General features: G+C 39.2%; 1 non-coding gene across 1 annotated transcript; it reads left to right on the top strand.

The window, feature by feature from the left end:
* Positions 1–4,862: 4,862 nt before the first annotated feature.
* Positions 4,863–4,969, top strand: LOC140856757 (small nucleolar RNA R71). The gene has a single exon (XR_012140360.1). It is a non-coding gene; the product is annotated as a small nucleolar RNA R71 (small nucleolar RNA).
* Positions 4,970–8,862: the final 3,893 nt, after the last annotated feature.

Here is an 8,862-nt window from a genome sequence, read left to right as displayed (position 1 = left end):
TATTTGTCCTAAGCAAACTGAAAACAAAGAAAGCATTAGAAATTAAATAAGCTGGGTTGCCTCCCAGAAGTGCTAAGTTTTATGTCTTCAGCCAGACCAAACCTCGAAGCAATTTAATCAGAATAAGTTGGTTCATAAAGAACCATGGCATCTTCAACAGTCTCGACAGGTAATTCCAAGAATGGTTTTAATCGTTGACCATTAACTTTAAAGATAACACCATTACTTGGGTTTTCTATCTCAACAGCTCCGTGTGAAAAGACTTCCTTTACTAAAAATGGTCCTGTCCATCTAGACCTAAGCTTTCCTGGAAACAGATGTAATCTAGAGTTATATAAGAGCACCTTTTGTCCGATATTGAAAGTTTTTCTCATAATTGATTGATCATGAAATGCTTTGGTTCGTTCCTTGTATATCCTTGCATTTTCATAGGCTTCATTTCTAAGTTCTTCTAATTCATTCAACTGAAGCTTCCTATGGTTTCCAGCGTCGTTCAAATTTGTATTTAGTTGTTTGATGGCCCACATGGCTTTGTGTTCTATCTCAATAGGCAAGTGACATGGTTTACCAAACACAATCCTATAAGGAAACATTCCTAGATTGGTCTTGAAAGCGGTTCGGTATGCCCAAAGTGCATCAATTAATTTCAAAGACCAATCCTTTCTATTGGCACTAACAGTTTTTTTCAGGATCTGTTTGATTTGTCGGTTTGACACTTCAACTTGCCCACTAGTTTGAGGATGATATGGTGTGGCCAATTTGTGGGTGACATTATACTTTTTCATCAATGTTGCAAAAGGTCGGTTACAAAAATGGGTTCCCCGATCACTAATGATTGCCCTAGGAATACCGAAACGGGAGAGAATATTTTCTTTAAGAAACTTAATGACCATTTTGCTATCGGGTGTTCTACATGCAGTTGCTTCTACCCATTTTGAAACATAATCAACTGCTACTAGAATATATTCATTTCCAAAGGAATTTGGAAATGGTCCCATGAAATCGATCCCCCAAACATCAAAAACTTCAACTACCAAGATTGGGTTGAGTGGCATCATGTGTCGCTTGGTGATTCGACCCATTTTCTGACATTGAGCACAACTTTTACAATATTCATGAGCATCCTTAAACAAATTGGGCCAATAAAAACCACATTGGAGAACCTTAGCAGCAGTTTTCTTAGACGCGAAGTGACCCCCACATGCTTGATCATGACAAAAAGATAAAATATTCATGACTTCGTTATCTGGGATACACCTTCTAATAATTTGATCAGGACATTGTTTAAAAAGATAAGGATCATCCCAAATGAAATACTTCACTTGGGCAAAGAATTTATATTTATCCTGCTTAGTCCAATGAGAAGGTATCTTACCTATGGCTAAATAATTTACAATATCAGCAAACCAAGGTTCAGTAGACACAGACATGAGTTGCTCATCTGGGAAAGATTCATTGATGGGTGGTTCACTAGATGGTGCGACTGGAATTCAGGACAAATGATCTGCTACAACATTCTCAGTGCCTTTCTTGTCCCTAATTTCTAGGTCAAATTCTTGAAGGAGCAAAATCCATCTGATTAAGCGTGCCTTGGCATCCTTCTTTGCTAGGAGATGTCTAATGGCTGAGTGATCGATGTAAACAATGGTGTGGGTCCCAACCAAATAAGATCTAAATTTTTCTAAAGCAAAGACAACGGCAAGGAACTCCTTCTCAGTTGTGGTGTAGTTAAGCTGCGCATCATTTAAGGTTTTACTTGCATAATATATCACTCTAGGCAGCTTATTTATCCGTTGACCTAAGATTGCGCCCACAACATGATCGGACGCATCACACATTAATTCAAATGGTTCAGACCAGACAGGAGGATGAATGATTGGAGCTGATACAAGTGCTTTTTTTAGAAATTCAAAAGATTCCAAGCACTCATGAGTAAATTCAAATTTGGTATCCTTTGCCAAAAGATTAGTCAGTGGATGTGCTACTTTGCTAAAGTTGGCAATAAACCTTCTATAGAATCCAGCATGACCTAAAAATGAACGTATTTCTTTCACAGATTTAGGTGGTGGAAGACTTGCAATTAGATCTATTTTGGCCTTGTCCACTTCAATCCCCTTTTTAGAAATGACATGGCCAAGAACTATTCCCTGTTTGACCATAAACTGACATTTTTCCCAGTTGAGAACTAAGTGCTTCTCCTTACATCGTTCTAGAACTAATTGCAGGTGATTCAGACACTCGGAGAAGGTTAGGCCAAAAACAGAAAAGTCATCCATAAAAATTTTAGAAATCTTCTATCATATCTGAAAACATGCTGATCATGCATCTCTGGAAGGTTGCCGGTGCATTACATAGTCCAAAGGGCATTCGTCTATAGGCAAAAGTACCAAATGGACAGGTGAATGTAGTCTTTTCTTGATCTTCAGCGGCTATGGGGATCTGGTTGTAACCGGAGTATCCATCAAGAAAATAGTAAAACTCTTGTCCGGCTAGTCTTTCCAACATTTGATCAATAAATGGCAAAGGAAAGTGATCTTTCCTTGTCGCAGCATTCAACTTTCTATAGTCTATACAGACCCTCCATCCCGTTTGGGTCCTAGTTGGGATAAGTTCGTTTGCATCATTTTGGACCACTGTTACCCCAGATTTCTTGGGTACTACTTGAACTGGGCTTACCCAAGAGCTATCAGAAATAGGATAAATTATTCACTATCTAGGAGTTTCAGAATCTCCTTTTTAACTACATCCTTCATAGCTGGATTAAGCCTTCTTTGGGCTTCTCTTGTTGGTTTAGCCTCTTCCTCTAAGTATATTCTATGTTGAACTATAGAAGGGCTTATTCCTTTGATATCTGCTATGGTCCAACCTATTGCTTCTTGATTTGCTTTTAGAACTGACACTAACTCCTCCTCTTGCTTGGGATCTAGGTCTGATGCAATAATTACAGGCAAAGTTTCTTTGGGTCCTAGATATGCATACTTGAGATGTTCTGGGAGGGTTTCAGTTCTAAAATGGGTGCTTCCTCTATCGATGGTTTAGGTGATGATTTCACCATCTCAATGATTGGTTCAGTAGGAAGTGTCGATTCCTGATTAATCTGATTTTCTTTAAGTATTTCATTGACATCCTCAGACTCATGGATTAACCAGGGGTTAGACTCTAGGTCGACTTCATCATCACTAATGTCAATGGATTCATAAATACCATCTTGGACTACATTGACATCAGCATGAGAAGAGAATTCCTGTTCTAAGTTAAAAACATTAAGCTCAATGGTCATATTCCCAAAGGATAACTTCATTAGACCATTTCGACAATTGATTTCAGCATTGGCCGTAGCTAAGAATGGTCTTCCTAAAATGACAGGTATATGTCCTTTAGGATTCGCAACTGGCTCAGTCTCTAAAATAATAAAATCTACAGGGAAAATAAAATTTTCAACCTTTATCAGAACATCCTCGACCATTCCCTTAGGGATCCTGAGAGATCTATCGGCTAACTGTAATGTGATCCCAGTAGGTTGAAGTTTTTCTAATTCTAGTTGCTCATACACCGAATATGGAAGGATATTCACACTAGCTCCTAGATCTAGCAAGGCTTTTTTATATTGGTTTCTCCAATAACACAAAAATTGTTGGAGCTCCAGGGTCCTTATATTTAATTGGCACATGGCTAGATAGGTATGAACTGACACTTGCAGCCAAAAATGCTTTCTTTGGTACATTAGTGTCCTTTTCCTAGTGCAAAGATCTTTTAAAAATTTGGCATAAGTTGGAACCTGATGGATTATATCTAAAAGAGGAATATTAACTTGGACTTGTTTAAATACCTCTAAAATTTTGTCTAAATGTTCAGATTTATTGGATTTCAGTCTGTTTGGAAAAGGAGCTCTAGGACTTTTAAGTACTGGACTAGGTGAATTTTCAGTTTTTGGTGCTTGAGGTTGAAAGGTAGTAGTTTTAGAAGGTGACTCGGCAGATGAGTCCTCTATATCATCAAGTGCAACTACCTTATTGTCTATTTGTTTTCCCGATCTTAAGGTATGAATGGCATTTACACCATTAACTTGGTTTCCTTGTTGGGGTCGTGGACCATTTTGGTTCCTAGGATTTGGCTCAGGTTGGCTAGGTAACCTACCATGTTCTCGTTCACTAATGGTCGAAGCCAGCTGACTTACTTGCATTTCCAGATGGGCTATAGCTTGGGTGTTATTATTTATGAGTTGACCCGTGGTTTGCATAAAGCTGGTATGTGTCTTCATCATGGCTTCTAGGCTTTTCTCTAAAGAGGTAATTTTCTTGTCATTATCATGGAAGCCTGGCGGGTTGTTCATCACTGGGTTGGACCTTAGATTTTGCTGATTGAAATTTGGATTGCCTACATTAGGATTCTGGGACCATGAGAAATTCGGGTGATTCCTCCAACCTGGGTTATATGTGGGTGCATAAGGATTGTTCAATGGTCCTTGATAGGTGGCATTCACCTGTGCACACTCATTCGAGTAGGAACATTCTTCTAAGACATGGTCTGGTGCATTGCACCCTTTACACATGGGTGCAGATATTTGATTTACATTGGCTGGTCTCTGTAATTCTAAGGCTTCCAATCTACGTGTTAAGGTTGCAATCTTGGCCTCTGATGCTAGGGTTGGTTGAATTTGATGCATTCCTCTTGAAGGTGTAGCTTTATCAGGTTCCCTAGTTGTTTCCCACTGTAAATTTTTCTCGGCTAGGTCTTCTAAGAATTGCCAAGCTTCAGTAGTTTCTTTGTCCATAAATTGGCCTTGGCACATGGACTCTAGCATGGTTCTTGAGTTTGAATCTAACCCCTCATAGATGATCTGGCATAGTCTCCAAGTTTCTATTCCATGGTGTGGGCATTGGGTCAAAAGATTCTTGAAACGATCAAAGTACTTCCAAAATGATTCACCAGCTAGTTGGTAAAATTGATTTATTTCATTCCTAATCCTAGCTGTTTTATGATGGGGGAAATACTTTTTCAAAAATATTCTCACAAAGCCCTCCCAGGTAGTGACAGAATGGTTTGGCAGACTATAAAGCCACTTCTTAGCATTATCCTTAAGGGCAAAGTTGATTAATCTAAGTTTGACCTCATCCTCTGTTAATTGCAGTTTCATGGTTGCACATACCTCCTCAAATTCTCTAATAAATATATAAGCATCCTCTAATCCTGTGAATTTTGGAAGCATATTTATGATTTGAGGTTTGATTTCAAAATTGTTAGCTGTGGGTTGTGGCAACCTGATACAAGATGGTTGGATGGAGCCAACTGGATAACACAAATCCTTAAGGGTCATGGGTTGGATTGGTTCAGCCATTGGAACAACAGAATTGACTCAATTCTAACTAGACGACCCGACACTCTTCTCCACACACGAGGTGTACGGTTCTCGATGTTTATACAATTTTTTTATAAAATTTTTATGTATAAGAAAAAGAAAGAAAAGAGAAAAAGTTCTAAAGAAAAGATCCTAAGGAGTCCTAAATCTAAAGAAAAGTAACCAAATTAATTTAAATTTTAATAATTTTTTTTTATTTTTCAAACAAGTGAAACAATAAATTAAACTCAATCTATCCTAGGGTTAACCTAAATCTAGACAGCTCCTAACTGTTCCAAGATGACCCTTCAAGCCTTCCAAGTGGAGATTGATCAACTAGTTAGCCAGGTAAGTATAAGAGGTGGGAGGTTCACTCATCGTTGCCTTTCTAGACACCAAACGAGTTGGCCAGGCCAGCAACTGAACCAATTTAACAAACCACCCTCAGGGACTTGCCTAGACACCAACTAATCAAACAACTCAAACTTGGTAGAACTCTTAGGGTTTCTTGTCCTATTGAGCTCGAATTCCTTAAGGTTGACGTCTAATTGATTTTAAGATTAAAGGTCTAGGTAATGCAATATGATGGAGATGGTTTTTGGGCTAAGGAAGGGTAATGAAATCCCCACCTTATCTTGTTAATGGGTTGATGCCCTTAGATTAATTATGAAAATGCAAATGCAAATAAACAAGATGACCAAGAATGTAAAAGATTTTAATTTAGAATTTTTTTTTTATTTTGATATTTTACTTCACGATTATGAAATATCTTTTGTTTTGTTTTATTTTTTTATTTTTTATTTTTTATGATTAAGTAAATTCAAATGATTAGGTCTAAAAGAAAAATAATTAACTAAAAATAATAAAAGAGAAATTAGAAGCGTACCTGAGTTTTTCAGCAATCACCAACTAAATCTAGAAACCTAAAGGAAAAAGAAAGAGAGTTATAAAGCACGAAGAACAAATATTTGAAAATAATTTAAAATGCCAAATCCCCGGCAACGGTGCCAAAAACTTGATGTGCAAATCTTAAAATTTATAAATAAAACCGCAAGCGCACAGTGTGCAGAGTAGCACGACCAGCGAGTACGGGTCGATCCCACAGAGACTTGGTTTAAAAATGATTTTCAAATCTATGCTCAAGCGAGCTTTAACGAAAATCGAAAATCGAAAGTTGTTTGCTAAAGACAATAAGACTAAGGATCTAGGGTTTTTGAATCCACTAGATCTAGATTAGGAATTCTACCTAGAATTTTTCTTATTGATCCTAACGACTACTCCTCTTGTCTTTCCCAAGCATAGATTATGAAGGGACTAAGGCCCAACGATAACCCATCAAGATTCTTTACAGGGGAGTAGTAACTAGGATCCCTTAGGGTTTTCTCCTCCTATGCACTGAATCAAGCATGAACTATGAAGGGACTCTGACCCAACTGTAGTTCATCAAAAATTCTTGGCAAAAGAGGAAGAAAAAGAAACCCTAAGAAAAAAAAGAACCCTATGTAAAACCCCTACTCATGATCTAGCTTCATCGCAAACCCTAGAAGGGATGCTTAGCTAGACATGATCTAAATCTACTTGCAAAATTTAAATGCAGAAAAATAAACTATCCTAATTTTATAAATTAAACTATCCTAATTGCATAAATTTAAACTGCATAATTTAAACTAACCTAATTGCATAAAATTAAATTGCATAAATTAAACTATCCTAATTGCAAGAAAAATAAATTGCATAATGTAAAGAGATAAAATTGCATAAAAATAAGATTTTATAAAAAAAAATTATTAAAAAACTTCAAAGCTCGAGGCTTGAGAAGAAAGCTAAAAACCCCACTATCTAGGGTTACAAGCTTGATCGGAAGGAAGAATCATTAAAACAAGGGCCTTTGGGGGCTTTTTATAGGCATTTGGGGTTATAAGGTTTTCAAAACTTTAGATGTGGGACAAAGAGATTTTAGAGGGCTGTTAGGGGGTTTAGGGGCTCAAATCTCGCTCAAAAAGCACTTAAATCCATCAAGAAACCCTAGAAATTGTTACAGCCATCCGATCTTCATCTAAAGGACCCAATTCATCTAATAAATCAAGCCGGGAGCGATTCTGGGCCGTCGGATCACGATCTGGGTGAAGCGCTGCCGTTGGATCGTGCTGCAGAGATGGGATCAGGTCGGATGCATCGCAGACCGTCCGATCAAGGCGCTGGAAGATTTCGTCCGTTGGATCGCGCTGCAGAAGGATCCCGTGTTGTCCTAGTGTTTATTGATTCTTGCAATTGCCTTGATTACGGTTGGATCTTGACCGGCTGCGATGGTGGCCGTCCAATGGTGCAAAAATGTGAGCGTTGGATCTTGATCAGAGAAGATCGGACCATCGAGTGATGTGAAGTTACCAGGTTGCCCTTCGGACCTTCTTCTCTCTCCTCATGAGCCCTGGACCGCGCGCGTGGATCGGGCTCGCGATGCGTTGCGGTGAGCCGAGACTCGCTGATTGGCTGGTTTATGGTGCGCGATGGGTCCATGGTCCAGCGCCTGTTGCTGTGGACCAGGCGGCTAACCAGATCACCAAATCAGTTGATTTTTGATCAATTTTGACCTGATTTGACTCGGGTTTGACCCAATTGAGTCTTCTTTCTTCATTCTTCAATTCTTGGGTCAATTTAACTCCATTTTGCGTAAAATTTATGCCGTTGGAATCCTCTTTCCTTGTTCTTTCTATTGATGACCTCTTCTTTCAAAATATAATAACAAGTATCAATTTCTAATAAAGTTAGATAATTTAGATATTAATTGATACTTTTTATGTCAATTTGTGACATAAATCATGCCCCCACAGCCTTGTTAGGAACAGGAGGAGAACCTCATCCTAACATGAGCAAAGTCGAAGGCTCGATTTCTAAAGACCGGAGGGGGAGAGGCCCTCACAATGGCCCTTATGTGCCCCCACAGTCATGTTAGGAACAGGAGAGAACCTCATCCTAACATGAGCAAAGTCGAAGGCCTGGTTTCCTAAAAGATCGGATGGGGGAGAGGCCCTCATAACGGCCTGATATACCCCCACAGCCTTGCTAGGAACAGGAGGAGAACCTTGTCCTGACACGAGCTAAATCGACTGTCGAGAACACGAGGAAGACCTCATCCCGACGCAAACAAAGGCTTGATTGATCGCAGGGAGGAGACCTTCCTCAATGATACCTCTATGCCTTCACGACCCGTTAAGAGCAGGGAGAAAAACCCTCACTCAAACACGAAAAGGAAAGGGGAAGATAAAAGAGAAAGGCCGACGAACTACTTCTACGACAGATAAGAACCAACTGCATCAAAGACATAAGAAACTTCATCCCAGCCGCTAAGGGGGAACCTGACATGGGCCGAGGATAAGTCGACCTCTTCAAGGTAACGAGAACTTCGGACCCCTGAGCTCGCGCACCAGGAGAAAACGTCAAACTCAAATGGCCTCGAAAGAACCTATGGTCATAAACCAAAGGGCAAATGACACTGCAACGATCGGGAACCCCCAAATAGCTCG

This window comes from Elaeis guineensis, chromosome 3 (genome assembly GCF_000442705.2).
Source record: "Elaeis guineensis isolate ETL-2024a chromosome 3, EG11, whole genome shotgun sequence".
Lineage (NCBI taxonomy): Eukaryota > Viridiplantae > Streptophyta > Magnoliopsida > Arecales > Arecaceae > Elaeis > Elaeis guineensis.
This window is presented reverse-complemented; position numbering and strand designations above follow the sequence as displayed.